At 43.6% G+C, this 15,139-nt stretch overlaps 1 long non-coding RNA gene across 1 annotated transcript in view; it reads left to right on the top strand.

Moving 5' to 3' along the window:
* Positions 1 to 12,622, top strand: part of LOC146809930 (uncharacterized) — a 34,125-nt gene extending 21,503 nt beyond the window's left edge. Inside the window, exon 3 of the long non-coding RNA XR_014965599.1 lies at positions 12,309 to 12,622. This is a non-coding gene — a long non-coding RNA (uncharacterized LOC146809930). The remainder of the gene's footprint in view (positions 1 to 12,308) is intronic.
* Positions 12,623 to 15,139: the final 2,517 nt, after the last annotated feature.

Below are 15,139 nucleotides of genomic sequence, written 5' to 3'. Positions count from 1 at the left end.
AATATGGATTTTTCTGGTCAGTTATGTCCCCTATCTTGGACCCCAACGGTTCTATGTGCATGTCACAAGTACATGTATGTTCTCTCCAGTTCCAGTTTCCAAAACGCAAACATATGTGCGTCCACCGTCAACATGTTCTCTGTCAGATCCGCCATCAATGGGCTGGATATTCGATTCCTAAGTATGAAAGGCCACCGACTTTATATGGCTAAGTTACTCCATTTTTACAGTTCAGGCAAGTAGGCCCGATTCTGTCCTCAAAGCCTTCCCTGCTCTCTGTCTCTGACAGCTTCAGCTTGAGCTCGCATCTGTATCCATGAACTTTGTCCTACTCCCTGTGCAGCTAACGGTGCCTGCCTCGGCCAGTTTTTGCCTGCCTGCCAAGAAGCTGTATTTCACCTTCGAATTATCTACTTTGCTCCTCAGCCGATGCATTCCTGTCCAGTGATTTAGGTAAACATTTCCTTTAGCTCACAAGCAAAGGACTCGGCCTTTCCGTCCTCCTGCAAGTAATTCATAGCCCTGTTGCCATGGAAAGTTTTCTGCCCCTCGCATCTCATATAGACACTTAGACGCTTGTACACGCACACAGTCAGTATAGAATAGATTCTGTCCGAGAGTCTCTTCTTGTGGATAACATAGTTCTCTAAACATAGGATGTTAGATATGATTTGGGATTAGGTTGACTTGACCCCCCAGACTTCTCGTCTCCACATGTAGAGCTAAATGTCAAGTCCCCTTCACCCCCTAGTTGCACGTCAATCACACGTCATGCTGCTGCGCGCGCATCTATGTTAAGTATTATCTTATAGATCCACCTATGTATTACATCATAGCCAATCATGTTCCTTTTTACTCATTATTACACCCATTTTCGGCTACGCACACCAAACGTCAATGTCCTTATCGATTGTTACGCCTACTGTATTCACTTCATTGTGATGTATGTATTATAAAAGTTACTGCTTGTCAATAAAGTATTGTACTTCACTTCCTGAACCCTCGTGGTGACGGAACCTGAAGGCCGCCACTCGAGTCGGCCATTTTGGAATAAAGACCATTCAGAAAATCTCTTATACCACGGATTCTGCCTCTTGTTATTTTGAGCTATTTTACTTTACTTTAGATTCCGTATGAAATTCAGTCAAGGTAGAAAAAGAATATTTACCACATAATGGCGCCCGAATAGGGACACTTTCTCATCTCACGCGCCGGCGGTGCGTTGCAGGCCCGGTCTCCTGCCACAGCTGGACGGACCATAAACGCGTACCAGCAGGATTTCCTGTAAGCTCCCTCCGGTCAAGCGGGGGCGACTGAGGCTGCGATCAACCCAGACGAGGCGGTGAGAAGTGCGAAGTATCCCGACCAGAGCCTAGCTGAGAGAGCAAGATCCGAGGTATACAGAGGCCCACCAGGTTTTCGAAACCCCGATGTCCAGAAGGTCCGCTGTCCGCAGTCATCGAGTCCCGTTCATTCTCTGAGGCCTTCCGTTTCAAGGAGCTACTCGGTGAGTACCATCGCCGGGGAGGCGTGTTGACAGCACATAGGTTGTGCCGGTCAAGACGGATTTGGGTACACAAATCCGGTCTGCACTGTTTAGCAGTGTATATGTACTGTTTAGCAGTATATCAAGTATTCCGAAGTATTCAGTTATTGTCAAGAATTCAGCTTGGTGATTAGTTATGCAGACTGTCATCATCGTCGGTCATTTTTAAAATGTTTAATGTTTAATGTTTAAAGTGTTCAAATGTCTTGCATATTGTGGTATGAATGATTGTTCATTGTTCACCGTTCATTATTGTGTTTTTCGTATTAAGTAAATTCAAGAGTAAGTATCAAATCAGTTGTCAAGATGCCGCTCTTCTCGAAGTTAAGACAGATTACTACCAGAAAAGGGGTGCTTGAAGAAGCAGTTCCTATTCCTCCTAGGGACACTCCAGGGCATTTTATGTATCACAAGCATGGCTTAGATGCCATATTATTTCTTGATTTATGGGTAGACTATACCAAGGGATTACCAGAAAGTCAGAGATGGCCCACAGCAGGGACCTGGGATGCAGAGTGCATCATGAAAGTCGAGGAAGAGTTATGGAAAAGGAAAGTCAGACAGTCACAGAAAGACGCCGTTGAATTATGGCGTAAAGAATCTCATAGACGTACAGAAAAAGCACGTAGACAAAAGGAGAAGAGTAAAGAGAGTTCAAAGGAAGTTCAAGAAAATATATTAATTGAGGAAGGTATCCGAGTGAAATCAGAACAAGTAGATAGACAAAGAAACGCTCTTATGAGTGGTATGTACCCCCTCCTAGCCGAAGGACTACCTAAGGCTGTTCCAGAGATGCCAAAAGACTTGCCACCCCCATTATTTCCAATTAGGGTACATCCAAAAGGGCATCCCAGAACCGCAGAAGATGTTTTTCTTTCCTCATATCTAGACGACGCAGCTCCCGAGTATGCTAACCCCACACCACATAGACCGTCTGGCGGAGGGGTTCAACGTCAGGATCAGGTATCTGTCCCCGTGCAACAACAAGTCCCGACACGAGCTCCGGCAAGCACATCTGTTTCCGCATCTGTCCCCGCAATCGATTCTACAGTGGTATCGACACCTATAGTTGCTGTATCACGTTCGACGAATCCATTCACACCCGACGCCCCTGAAGGGGCCACGGGAGGTGCAAGCAATACTTTTACGCCACCTAGAATAAATAAACTTGTTTTTCAAGAATCAGCGCATTCACGTACACCCAAGTTCGTAAGTGAACGTACGCTTAAGGAACTCCTTATAGATTGTAGATATGACCCGGTGGTCGGTAAAGAGGACGAAATGGTCCTGGCATCCTTACGTATCAGACGAGCTGCAGAGTATTTAGCGAGGTTACCAGGAATGATTACGCATCTAGATAAAATATATCATTTTGTCCAAACAGGGCGAGACCCAGAATGTATTAACAGAGCTATGGAATTCCAGAAAGTAGAGATACAGGGGGAACTGTTACGTTTCCTCATAAACTGTGTGATCAGAAATCAAGACCGACCGGGGGTAGACCCGAATACAATGCTAATTCTTACAAAATGGAGCCAGAATATATCAGAAGGGAGACACGATAAGAAAAACTGTATAATAGCCATGTGCCGAAAAATCCGTAGAGAAATAGAACGTATTCACGAAGAAAGATTGGAAACAGACGAGTTCGAGCAAGATGAAGTATCCGAATCAGGGAATTCCGCAAGACAGTCAGAAACCATAGCATACGTAGGCAGAGGAAGATCCTGTGATAATACTAGATACTTTTCTGATCCCATACACTCAGAATGTCCAAATAATAGCATAACGTATCCGACGCCTATAATAAATTTAAAGTCTCCTGAACATTTGTTCCAAGCCGCAGATAAAATACTACGAGGACGAAGGGGTTACCATCTCCTCGATTCCCTGGATGAGCAAGAATTAGCCAGATCAGCCGTTCACTGGATTGACAGTCCTGAAAAATACGGTGATGAGACCGTAGCACACACGTTTTTTAACCTTAGTGCAGATGAACAACGTCTAGCTGGAATCTATATGATTCAGCAACTCCTTATACTGTATAAAAGCCAACATGCTGACCCTGGTCCCTTACCTGATATATTAACGGAACTACTCACGAACAGATGGAGAGGTTCTAGTAACAAGTTAATTAAAGAAATATTAGTGTCACGTAAACAGTATGTCCTTTTTGTAAGTCCGGATTCTTTCCCGCTGCCCCGCAGAGAAAGAACGCCGTATTATATGGATAGACAAAATCCCTTACGAGAAGTGCACCCAATAAAAGGCGAAGACAATGAGTTTCACCGTGTATTTGTATACACACCCATATCAAAAATTGAATTGTTAGAAATGAAGAAAGTAGTACCAAGTCATGACAAAGACCCAGCGGGTTTCCACTGAGAAATTAAGGACATGTTGCTGATGGGAGAGTATACCTATCCTGATATTATGACGATACTAAAGGTGCTCTTACCTGCTGGCATTTATGAAAAACTGAAAGAAAAAGAGTGGGAAGTGGGAGACCAAAAGATAGATTGGACAGCATTAGAAACGGAAGAAAAGGCCCGAGCTGCAGGTTCAGGGCTCGGGGATAAAGTCAAAGCATTACCAGGTTTACTAGTACAAGTACTGCCACGTTTATTAACTACGAAAAAGGAAGATTGGGGTGCAATCACGGCCTGTAAACAAAAGCATGATGAAGACACAAGTGACTATTATGCCCGATTTGAAAAATGTTTTGGAATAAATAGTGGTATAAAAACAAGTAGTGAGTCGTATCCACATTTATTTGTGACAAAATTAGTAGAAAATGCTTTACCTCCAGTAAAAAATAGAATATTGAAATTCGAGAGTACCTGGCAAAGTAACACTCCGTCACAAATGCTACAAATGTTACAGTATCATCACAATAGAATTAGAGATGAACAAGAACACGAACAAAGACGTATGAAAGATACAAAAATGAAAATGCTAGTGTCTCAGACAGTACCGGCTGAAGGACATAAAAAGGGTACGACACAGTCCGATTCAGCAGGACCGGTAAAAGGAACATGCAATTATTGCAAAAAGCCAGGTCATTACGTACACGATTGTCCAGTTCTAAAACATAATATCGCCATAGGTAAAACACAAGAAAGATCACGGCCACACAGACAAGATCAGAATGAACAAGGAGCTATGCCGCATTCCCAGGCCATGCCAGCCGCACAACAGCCAATACAGTTTGTGCCAGCTGCACCACCGTTGCCTGTTACTGCCACACAAACCACAACACGACAAATGTATCAGACTGCACAGTATGAATATCCTGAGTATCAGCGTTACGCATGAACCAGCCTAGAGAGGGAAGTTGACTTACCGCTTATCGAGATTCCTGTAGATCAAGAAGGACCTTATGTACATAGTGAATTATTAGGTCAAGATAGAAAATTCTTACTCGATACAGGGGCAAGTCGAACAACTATAAAACGTAGTGAAGTTCCAGGGGCACCCCTCTCAGGCTCTCAAAGTGTTTCCCTTGGTTTTTCAGGAAAACCTATTGTTAATGAAGTATCACAGCCTCTTCCACTTACGATAGGACCTTTGACACGAACCACAGATTTATTGCTTACTAAATCATGCCCAGAAAATCTGTTAGGAATTAAAACTCTGAAAGCCCTAGGAGCCATAATATGTTGTTCTCCGGAAGGAGTAAGATTGTTTTTACGTGATTTTAAAGGTCACTATGTATCTAGAGACATGGATCCCCGACTACAGACTTTACCAGCACATCTATGGGCACAAGGCCCTACTGATGTTGGTTGCATGAACATTACACCATACCGAGTTACACTCAAGGCAGGAGTGGTATTACCACGAATGCGACAATACAAGTTACCGCAAGATGCTGTAGTGGCTTTGTTGAAAATCATTGATGAGCTAATTGCCCAAGGAGTAGTTGTAGAAACAGACTCCAATGTATGTAATTCGCCGATAATTCCGATTCTTAAACGAACTGACCCTACTGCTCCGCCAGTATACCGATTGGTTATTGATTTGCGTGAACTAAACAAGTGCATTGTGCCACAATTTCCTGTGGTTCCCGATATATCATCATTATTGACAGCAATTGATTCCGAAGCAACATTCTTTACTGTAATTGATCTCAAGAATGCCTTCTTCAGCGTCCCAATAGATCCGGAAAGCCAATATTTGTTCGGATTCAGTTTAAATGGGCGCAGCTTTAAATTCTCACGCGCTCCCCAAGGATTTACAGAAAGCCCCAGCATCTACAGCCAAGCACTGAAACGAGAACTTGACAGTATCCACATGCCAGTCAACACTGCACTGTTTCAATATGTCGATGATCTGCTGATCACCGCGAGAAGCGAACCTGAATGTGAAAAGGCTTCTCTGACAGTTTTACATTTTCTAGCCGACAAGGGGCACAAAGTGTCTCCTTCTAAGCTGCAATTCTGTGTCCAGCGAGTTATTTATCTTGGTCACTCGCTGTCCAAGGAGGGAAGGCAGCTTACACCAGATCGCATCCAGTTAATTGCTAACATGTCAATACCCCAGACACAAAAGGAGGTGCGGGCTTTCATAGGCCTCACTTCATATTGTAGGCAGTGGATCCCTCAGTACGCATTTCTAGCAAAACCTCTCATTCAGTTAACCACACAGGAGGCAGCCACATCGACTGTTCTCCCTTGGACTCAGGAACATACACAAGCTTTTGAAAGCCTAAAGGAAGCTTTATGCCAAGCACCTGTTTTAGCAACACCATGTTATAGCAAACATTTTACACTCTTCGTTACAGAACGCGAAGGTACTGCTTTGTCAGTACTCACTCAGGATCAAGCAGGATCACGCAAGCCATGTGCTTATTTTTCCAGTACATTAGATCCCGTAGCTCAGGCTTTGCCCGCGTGCCTGAAATCAGTGGCAGCAACAGCTTTAGCAATCAGACAAAGCGATGCCATAGTGTTAGGACATCCATTGACAGTACAAGTACCACATGCAGTAGAAGTTCTTGTGAACCGAACACAGACACAACACTTGACCATAGCAAGACTTACCGGTTATGAACTAACATTGTTTCAGCCACACATAGAGATCCGACGGTGTAATACATTGAATCCTGCTACACTATTACCTGTAATTGGAACAGACCCACTAGCTCATGATTGTGTTGAAATTATTGAAATAAAGACGAAACCTAGACAAGACTTGACAGACGTTCCATTGTTAGATCCAGACCTGACGTTGTATGTAGACGGATCATGCATGAGAGCAAGTACAGGAGACTTAGTGGCCGCGTATGCAGTCACAACAGACACTGAAGTTATTGAGACAAATTGTATAGATACTTTGTCAGCCCAAGCAGCAGAACTTATTGCTCTAACACAAGCCTGTATTCAAGCCACGAATAAAAAAGTCAACATATACACTGATTCACGTTATGCATTCGGAGTTGTACACGACTTCGGCGTGCTGTGGCGAGAGAGAGGTTATTTAACCTCCCATGGTGCCCACATTCAGCACGGAACCCTCATTCATGCCTTGTTAGACGCAATACATCTACCAACTGCCATATCGATTATGAAATGTAAAGCACACACAAAGGTTACTGATATCATTTCTCAAGGCAATGATTTAGCTGACAGAACAGCTAAACAGACTGCTCAGAATCGCACATTAGACATGACAAAGCCAATAGTTCAGACACCAACACAGTGTATGACAATTAAGGATCCCGCACTTGACGTGATTGACATACAGACACATGCTACTGCAGAAGAATTAAAGAAATGGACTGAACTAGGAGGGATCCAGACAGATCAGGGATGGATGACGAAGGAGAAATCTGTATGGTTTCTTCCTGACTCTATGGTCCAAGCCATTATAGCTACAATTCACAGCCCAGCGCATTTAGGAGAGAAAGCTATGCTAGATAGCATTCAACACATTTGGTTCAACAAACATTTACGAGCGGCAGCTAAACAAAAAGTCCGTACCTGTATGATATGTTGTCAGTTCAACCCAGGAAAAAGTGTTCCCGTAGAACAGGGTGGATTCCAGACTCCTGACCATCCTTTTGAAGTGCTCCAAATGGATTATATCCAGATGGAACGATGTCGAGGATTCAAATATGTTCTGGTAGTTGTCTGCGCTCTCTCCCGATGGACTGAGGCGTACCCAGTATCAGATTACACGGCCCCGACTACTGCCAAACAGTTAGTTCGAGAATTCTTCCCGCGGTACGGTTTACCACGTGTTGTATATTCAGATAACGGCCAGCCTTTCTCATCCGAATTAATGAAACATGTCTCACTCTTGTTGGGATATCAGTGGAAATTCCACTGTGTCCGACACCCCGAGGCAGCAGGTCTCGTGGAACGACATAACCAAATTTTGAAAATCAGATTGTCTAAAATATGTAAGGAGAAAGGTGTTGACTGGATAGTAGCATTACCAGTTGCACTATTTTACATAAGAATGGTAGCACACTCTCGAACAGGGCTATCCCCGTATGAGGTGATCTTCGGAAGACCACCAAATATGTGGGGGACGCCTATACCACGTAAAATAACTGATGTTAATTGTAATATGCTGACAGATTACTTGGCTTCCTTGATGTCTGCACTACAATCTTGTCGTTCACAGGTAGCTGCAGCTTTTCCTGACAACACTGAGGTGAAACCCCATGACGTTGCTCCGGGGGATCTGGTGTTTATAAGAAATTTTGATCGGAAGACCCAGTTGGAGCCCAGGTGGAAAGCACCGAAGCTAGTCCTGCTGACCACAAGAACAGCTGTGAAAGTTGAGGGCCGCAAGGGCTGGATACATTCCAGCCATATTAAGAAATTTCATGGACTATCCTCGGATATAGACACTGTGCCCTGCACTCCCTCACAGACTGATTCAAAACTTCCTTTTGTTGAACAGAATGACTCTCAGTGCTATAAATTAAAGCTTAGGCCCAAACAGTCGAGCAATTTGATTGTTTAAGTCCTCTCCAAGGTGAAGCGGTTGAATTGTCTCCGACATGTATCCCTTGGACCTGAGTAGAGAAAATACCCGAGAAATGTTGAAACGACAGGCGTATTGTAAATCACTGCGTAGCTACTGTATGAGGACATTATTAATTTTGTTTTTATTGAGTGTTTTAGTAATTATTACGAGTGTGATTTTGCACATATATCATCCTATCTCTAGACATGTTTATAATGTTGCTGCAGAACATTCTTTTAGTGACCTACCGCCACATGAATTATCTTATAGACTTGCGCTGCGCAATAACACCTTCATTAGTATGTTACATCATTCCCATCAGACTAGTAATGCCACCAATTGTTGGGTGTGTGGCCGACTCCCTCCCTATCAGAATAACAAAGGAGTTCTGCCTTTCTTTCCACATCCATTCACACACAATGGCTCCTGTGGAGCATGGTTTAGCTTACTAAATTCCATAGACCCAGACACAGCAATTTATCAACAACATTGGATATGGGGAAATCTGAATCTAGTTTTATTCAAAGTCTGTCATCCTAATAAGGAGGGTCGCCCCAGTAGAACAGGAACTGATCTAGAAAATGAAGTGTATAAATTAGGTAATTTTACACCTAATCTTATGATTCTGAATGTCAAATCCGAAGTTGAACTAATTCTGCCCACTATGTCAGTATTTCCAGTTAAGGGTGAATTATGTGTAAGAAAAGTTGGTTCCATACATATGGGCCATAGCCAATGCGTTACTACAGTAGAATATAGTGATCAAGGTAAATCTTCATTTAGAGCTTCTCGCCATTCTTACTTTATATGTGGTCAGACGGCATATATGCGTCTGCCTCTAGATTGGGATGGTACCTGTTACATAGCATTCCTTTTACCACCTGTTTTCCTAGCTCCCCCTGATTATTATCGGAATGTTCATTTAGTACACAATAGAGAGCGAAGAGATCTCCCAGTTGTCGATTATACTGAGACGGCATGGGACAAGTATGTAGATTTCAATAAAGGTATCTTTCCCTATATAGGTACAATATCAAATAGTAAGCTGATACATAGACTAACCAAGACTCTTGAAGCTGTAGTAAACGAGACTATAGCCGCCCTAGGCAATCTGACAGAGGAACAATCAGTGATGAGAATTGTTGTTCTCCAGAATCGTCTTGTCCTTGACGTCATCCTGGCCGATAGGGGCGGAGCTTGCAAGGTCATCGGATCCAGCTGCTGCATATTCATACCAGAAAATTCGCCATCTGTATATAAAGCTATAACACGCCTTCATAAGATTGTGAGCCAGATACACGAAAATCCAGGCACTTGGACGTGGTCCGGGTGGTTTTGGAGTGTGATATCAGCCTGGGGATGGAGAGTTCTATCCTTCCTAGGTATTGGCCTTCTTATGCTCTTCAGTTGTTGTTTATGCCTGCAATGTGGACCAGCGATTTGTGGTCTGTGTGCCACATCATGCATTCCATATCAAGGTTCTCGTTCAAGATCCCGGAAGAAGAAAGAAGAACAAATGATGCTATATGAACAGATCAATGGATTGATGAAGATTGATATCTCGTGAAGGGCAAGAAGGGGACAAGGAGGGAATGTGGAAATATGGATTTTTCTGGTCAGTTATGTCCCCTATCTTGGACCCCAACGGTTCTATGTGCATGTCACAAGTACATGTATGTTCTCTCCAGTTCCAGTTTCCAAAACGCAAACATATGTGCGTCCACCGTCAACATGTTCTCTGTCAGATCCGCCATCAATGGGCTGGATATTCGATTCCTAAGTATGAAAGGCCACCGACTTTATATGGCTAAGTTACTCCATTTTTACAGTTCAGGCAAGTAGGCCCGATTCTGTCCTCAAAGCCTTCCCTGCTCTCTGTCTCTGACAGCTTCAGCTTGAGCTCGCATCTGTATCCATGAACTTTGTCCTACTCCCTGTGCAGCTAACGGTGCCTGCCTCGGCCAGTTTTTGCCTGCCTGCCAAGAAGCTGTATTTCACCTTCGAATTATCTACTTTGCTCCTCAGCCGATGCATTCCTGTCCAGTGATTTAGGTAAACATTTCCTTTAGCTCACAAGCAAAGGACTCGGCCTTTCCGTCCTCCTGCAAGTAATTCATAGCCCTGTTGCCATGGAAAGTTTTCTGCCCCTCGCATCTCATATAGACACTTAGACGCTTGTACACGCACACAGTCAGTATAGAATAGATTCTGTCCGAGAGTCTCTTCTTGTGGATAACATAGTTCTCTAAACATAGGATGTTAGATATGATTTGGGATTAGGTTGACTTGACCCCCCAGACTTCTCGTCTCCACATGTAGAGCTAAATGTCAAGTCCCCTTCACCCCCTAGTTGCACGTCAATCACACGTCATGCTGCTGCGCGCGCATCTATGTTAAGTATTATCTTATAGATCCACCTATGTATTACATCATAGCCAATCATGTTCCTTTTTACTCATTATTACACCCATTTTCGGCTACGCACACCAAACGTCAATGTCCTTATCGATTGTTACGCCTACTGTATTCACTTCATTGTGATGTATGTATTATAAAAGTTACTGCTTGTCAATAAAGTATTGTACTTCACTTCCTGAACCCTCGTGGTGACGGAACCTGAAGGCCGCCACTCGAGTCGGCCATTTTGGAATAAAGACCATTCAGAAAATCTCTTATACCACGGATTCTGCCTCTTGTTATTTTGAGCTATTTTACTTTACTTTAGATTCCGTATGAAATTCAGTCAAGGTAGAAAAAGAATATTTACCACAAGGACGCAAGCAAGGACGCATGGGTGGTGGTTAAATTAACAAATGTATGTTGTTGGTGAAAGGTTTGTTGAGAGTGACTTCAGAATGATTGAGAATGATAGCCATGTATTGTTAACGTTGAAAGGATGGATGCCTGGATGGTATGCAATCATAGCATAGGTGGTGACTGGATGAAGAGAATGTAAAGGAAAAATAAACTGTACCTGAGTTGCAAAGCCAAGGGTGAAGATTAGAATTAAAAAAAATAATCTAGAAGAGCAATGCAATGATAAATGGAAAAATCGCTGGGAAGAAACAAGGACTGATTTTTTTCAAGGTTTTTGATTCAAGGTTGTATTCAGAATACTCCCTTGACTCACAGTAGTTTGCAAGCACAACATATATGCTGTCTATGTTTGTACCCACCCAAATTTATCAGTTGCCTACCTCCGACTCCGAGGCCCACTCCCGCTCCCTACCTATGTCATTTCAACCGTGTCAGCTATGGGTGGCCTATTGGCTGCATGGTTGGTTACACAATCAAACAATAGTAGCACCGCATGTCGTCCTGTATGTCATCATTCATATTAGTAATCAGATATCATCTGCCTTGTAGTAGTCAGGGTGAAAGTGATACTGAGCAGTTGCCATTGATTTAACAGAGTATAGCCAATTTACAAAACTGTGTAGTACAGAAGCCCCACCTGCAGACAGTAGTAAAGTAACATGAGTCTGCGACTGCAACACAAGTATATCTGTCTAGGGTGCAAGCAGACTGAGCTGGCATGCCTACAAGGTTAATTTAGCTAAACAAGAGAGAGAAGAATAAGACTTGTCTACTCCATAGTGCCTAGTAATGCCTGAAACTCTAATCACATAAATTTTAGGGGCCGAGGAAGTGGGAGGATACCACAAATGTTATGTACTGTGCTTGCTAGTGCTACTGTGCCACTATGATTTTATGTGTATAATTTTGTGTTACTGTTTTGCTAAGAGTATTGGTTACATTTGTCTTTTTTTCTTTCTTGCTATAGCTACTCCTTCCCAACCACAACAACAACCCAATAGACAGGAGTTAGCAGCCAGGGCTTGGCAACGGAAGCTGGAGGTCATCCGTGATGAATATAGGTGGCTGGTGGTTCTGGCCGAGGATTAGGCGGCAGCAGCTGCAGTCTCCTCCAATGCCTTGGGCCCCAGCCAGGACCTCCCAGTGCCTCGGGTGATATGGCGCCATGCTATGGCAGCGGCCTGCCACACTTAAAACACTGATGCCCACCCCTGTTGTTCAGGCAAATAATGTTTTGGCGCTGCATGCTCCTCCGGATGGCACGCCTAGAGGCTAGGCTCAAGGAGCTATTAAACACAATGGAGTGGAAGATCTGGAGAGCCCGCCGCGAGACTCCGTCTTGACCCTTGCCCTTTTTTAGTCTTTTTTTTGGTGGATGGGAATTGGGCGTTGGGGAAAACTTGGGGTTTTTAATGGACATTTTGATTTTTTAATTTATGGTGGACAATTGGACTTACTGCTGGACATTGTTTGGGGTTAGGGAGGGGGTTGGGTCAGGTGTTGTGTCCTTCTAGTTTATTTGTTAGGGGAATACATTATTTATACTTTATATATGATATGATGTAAATCTTTTGTGGGGGGTTACTCTTTTACTTCACACTGTTTCCTTTGCTGCAGGGCCGCAGCCAGTACTGTCAGTCCTTCCTCCTAGTCTATGCAGTCTGCAACTAAAACCCCTATGGACTCGGAAGGGTGTGGGTGTGTGAATGAATTAATTTCCATAGTACATACATTATGCCTCCCCACACTTCTTCTCTTACCTGTGATTGATGTTTATACTTTATAGGTGATGCGATTGTTGCATGGTGATGATTTGGTTTCAAAAGGTGCTGTGCCATGGTGGTGGTAGTAGTACATAGTAGTAGTAGTAGACACTGACAGTAGCATTTAGAAAAAAAGAAAATGAGACCGTGAGTCACCTGAGAGAGAATAGGGAACGAGTAGTAGAAGTAAAGTACCCAAGAAGAAGACTGCCAAATAAGAAACCATGATGATAAGCAATGCTAAAGTAAAAAGAGTAAGACGGTGCTGATGGATTTGTTGTGTTTGAAACAAGAAAGACAATGACACACACAATTAATAAAGTAAATAATATTCCTTAGCTATATCTTTTTTGGAGGCTTTTTTTGGGCGTCAAAAGAAAGTAACTCAAAAGCCTAGTTGTCAGGGAAGTAGAGCTCGTCCTCAAACTTTGGTGTCACCTAACATACTACTTCCATGACCTGAGTCGCCGTCAACATCTTCCTGCTGTGCTACTTCAGGTATGGTGTAATCCGGTGGCATAAACTGCTGATTCATTTTGATCATGGTTAACCACTCCACGTTTTGGGGCAAGAGACTGGTCCTTCTCACTGTCAGAACGGCACCAGCAGCAATGAAAACAAGCTCAGCAGAGACACTTGCAACAGGTCAAGCCAGATAGTTTATCGTCAGCCTGCTGAGCACTTGCACCTTTTCCCATACCAAAGTAAACCTCTGTTGGGTCATCCAGATAGGCCTGGACCATCCGCTCAATGCTCATGGGTGCTCCACTTTGCTTGGCCTCTTTTGCCTTTGCCTCAGCACTAGACTTAAGCCCTGCCTGTAGAAACCATTCCTGTGCTGATGTTGAGGCTGGTGCTCCTGTTCTTGTTGTTGATGTTGTTTTGGCTGCTGTGAGGCAACCGCACTGTCCTCAGGCTCTGAAGTTGAACTTGAAGCCAGCTGCCCTGCAATACTTGTTGTGCCCTGTAGAAGCTGGTCTCTAATTCCTGACCGTTCTTTTTCTATCTGACTGGCTTGCACCGCTATCCATGTTTTGTAGCTGGCAACATCCCCGTTTGAGAAAGCAGTAAAAGTGTGCAGTAATGGTTTGTACCAAGGATCAAGAATTGTGGCAGAAATGTAATGGTTGGATGACACAATGCCTCTTTGCACCCTTGTATTTTCAGATAAGCGAAGGGTTACGCTCTCCACCAACTCATATGCTTCTGTTTTTTCCTTCACACCTGCGTACATTGCAGACACCCGCTTCAGCTGTTCCTGTAGCATGTGCAACAATGGGATAGCTTGGCCCTTAATACAGTCCTCCTTGCTGACTTCACGTGTGAAGACCTTAAAAGGAAGTAGCATCTCTGTCAGGCATTTAACTAGGCCCCATTGGTCCATCTGAATGCTCATGCCTTTCATAGTAGCATCCCCTCTTTGCATGACATATTCATTGATTGGTCTGTATTGCTCAAACAGACGTTCAAACATGTAGTAAGTTGAGTTCCAATGTGTTGCCACCTCCTGGATGAGTGCTTTAACTGGCATTTTATTATCACGTTGAATGATCTTCAGCTGCTTCCAGGCTTTAAAAGAATGTCTGAAATGTGTGCAGATTCTTTAGCAGGTGGTCAGTAAGTTGCTGACCTTATCTTCTTTTTTCAGAAAGTCTTGAACAATGATGTTATTGCAGTGCGCCAAACACAGGACCCTGAAATAGCCACCATCGGCCACAGCTTTAACTATATTACTGCCATTGTCCGTGGCAACAAAACCAATGGTTATCCCTCTTGGTCGCAGCCATTCAAAGACCTTGTTGTCAAAGTCTTCCAAAATGTTTGCAGCAGCCAGATTTCTCCATGGCGAACATGGCTACAGTTGCATGTTTCCGAGCTGCATTAAAAACCTCAGCAGTGTCAACACCTGCAGATATATTGTCTCTAAACCCCACAAAAGAGATCCAGTGTGCAGTGATACACATGTCTGTTGTCAGGTGGATAGTGTGGACAGCACTCTGCTGCAAAGCTTGTCCAAGCAATTCCAGCACGTCCT

The sequence above is a fragment of the Triturus cristatus genome, chromosome 7 (genome assembly GCF_964204655.1).
Source record: "Triturus cristatus chromosome 7, aTriCri1.1, whole genome shotgun sequence".
Lineage (NCBI taxonomy): Eukaryota > Metazoa > Chordata > Amphibia > Caudata > Salamandridae > Triturus > Triturus cristatus.
Note: the sequence above shows the minus strand (reverse complement) of the source record. Positions and strands in the feature narration are given on the sequence as shown.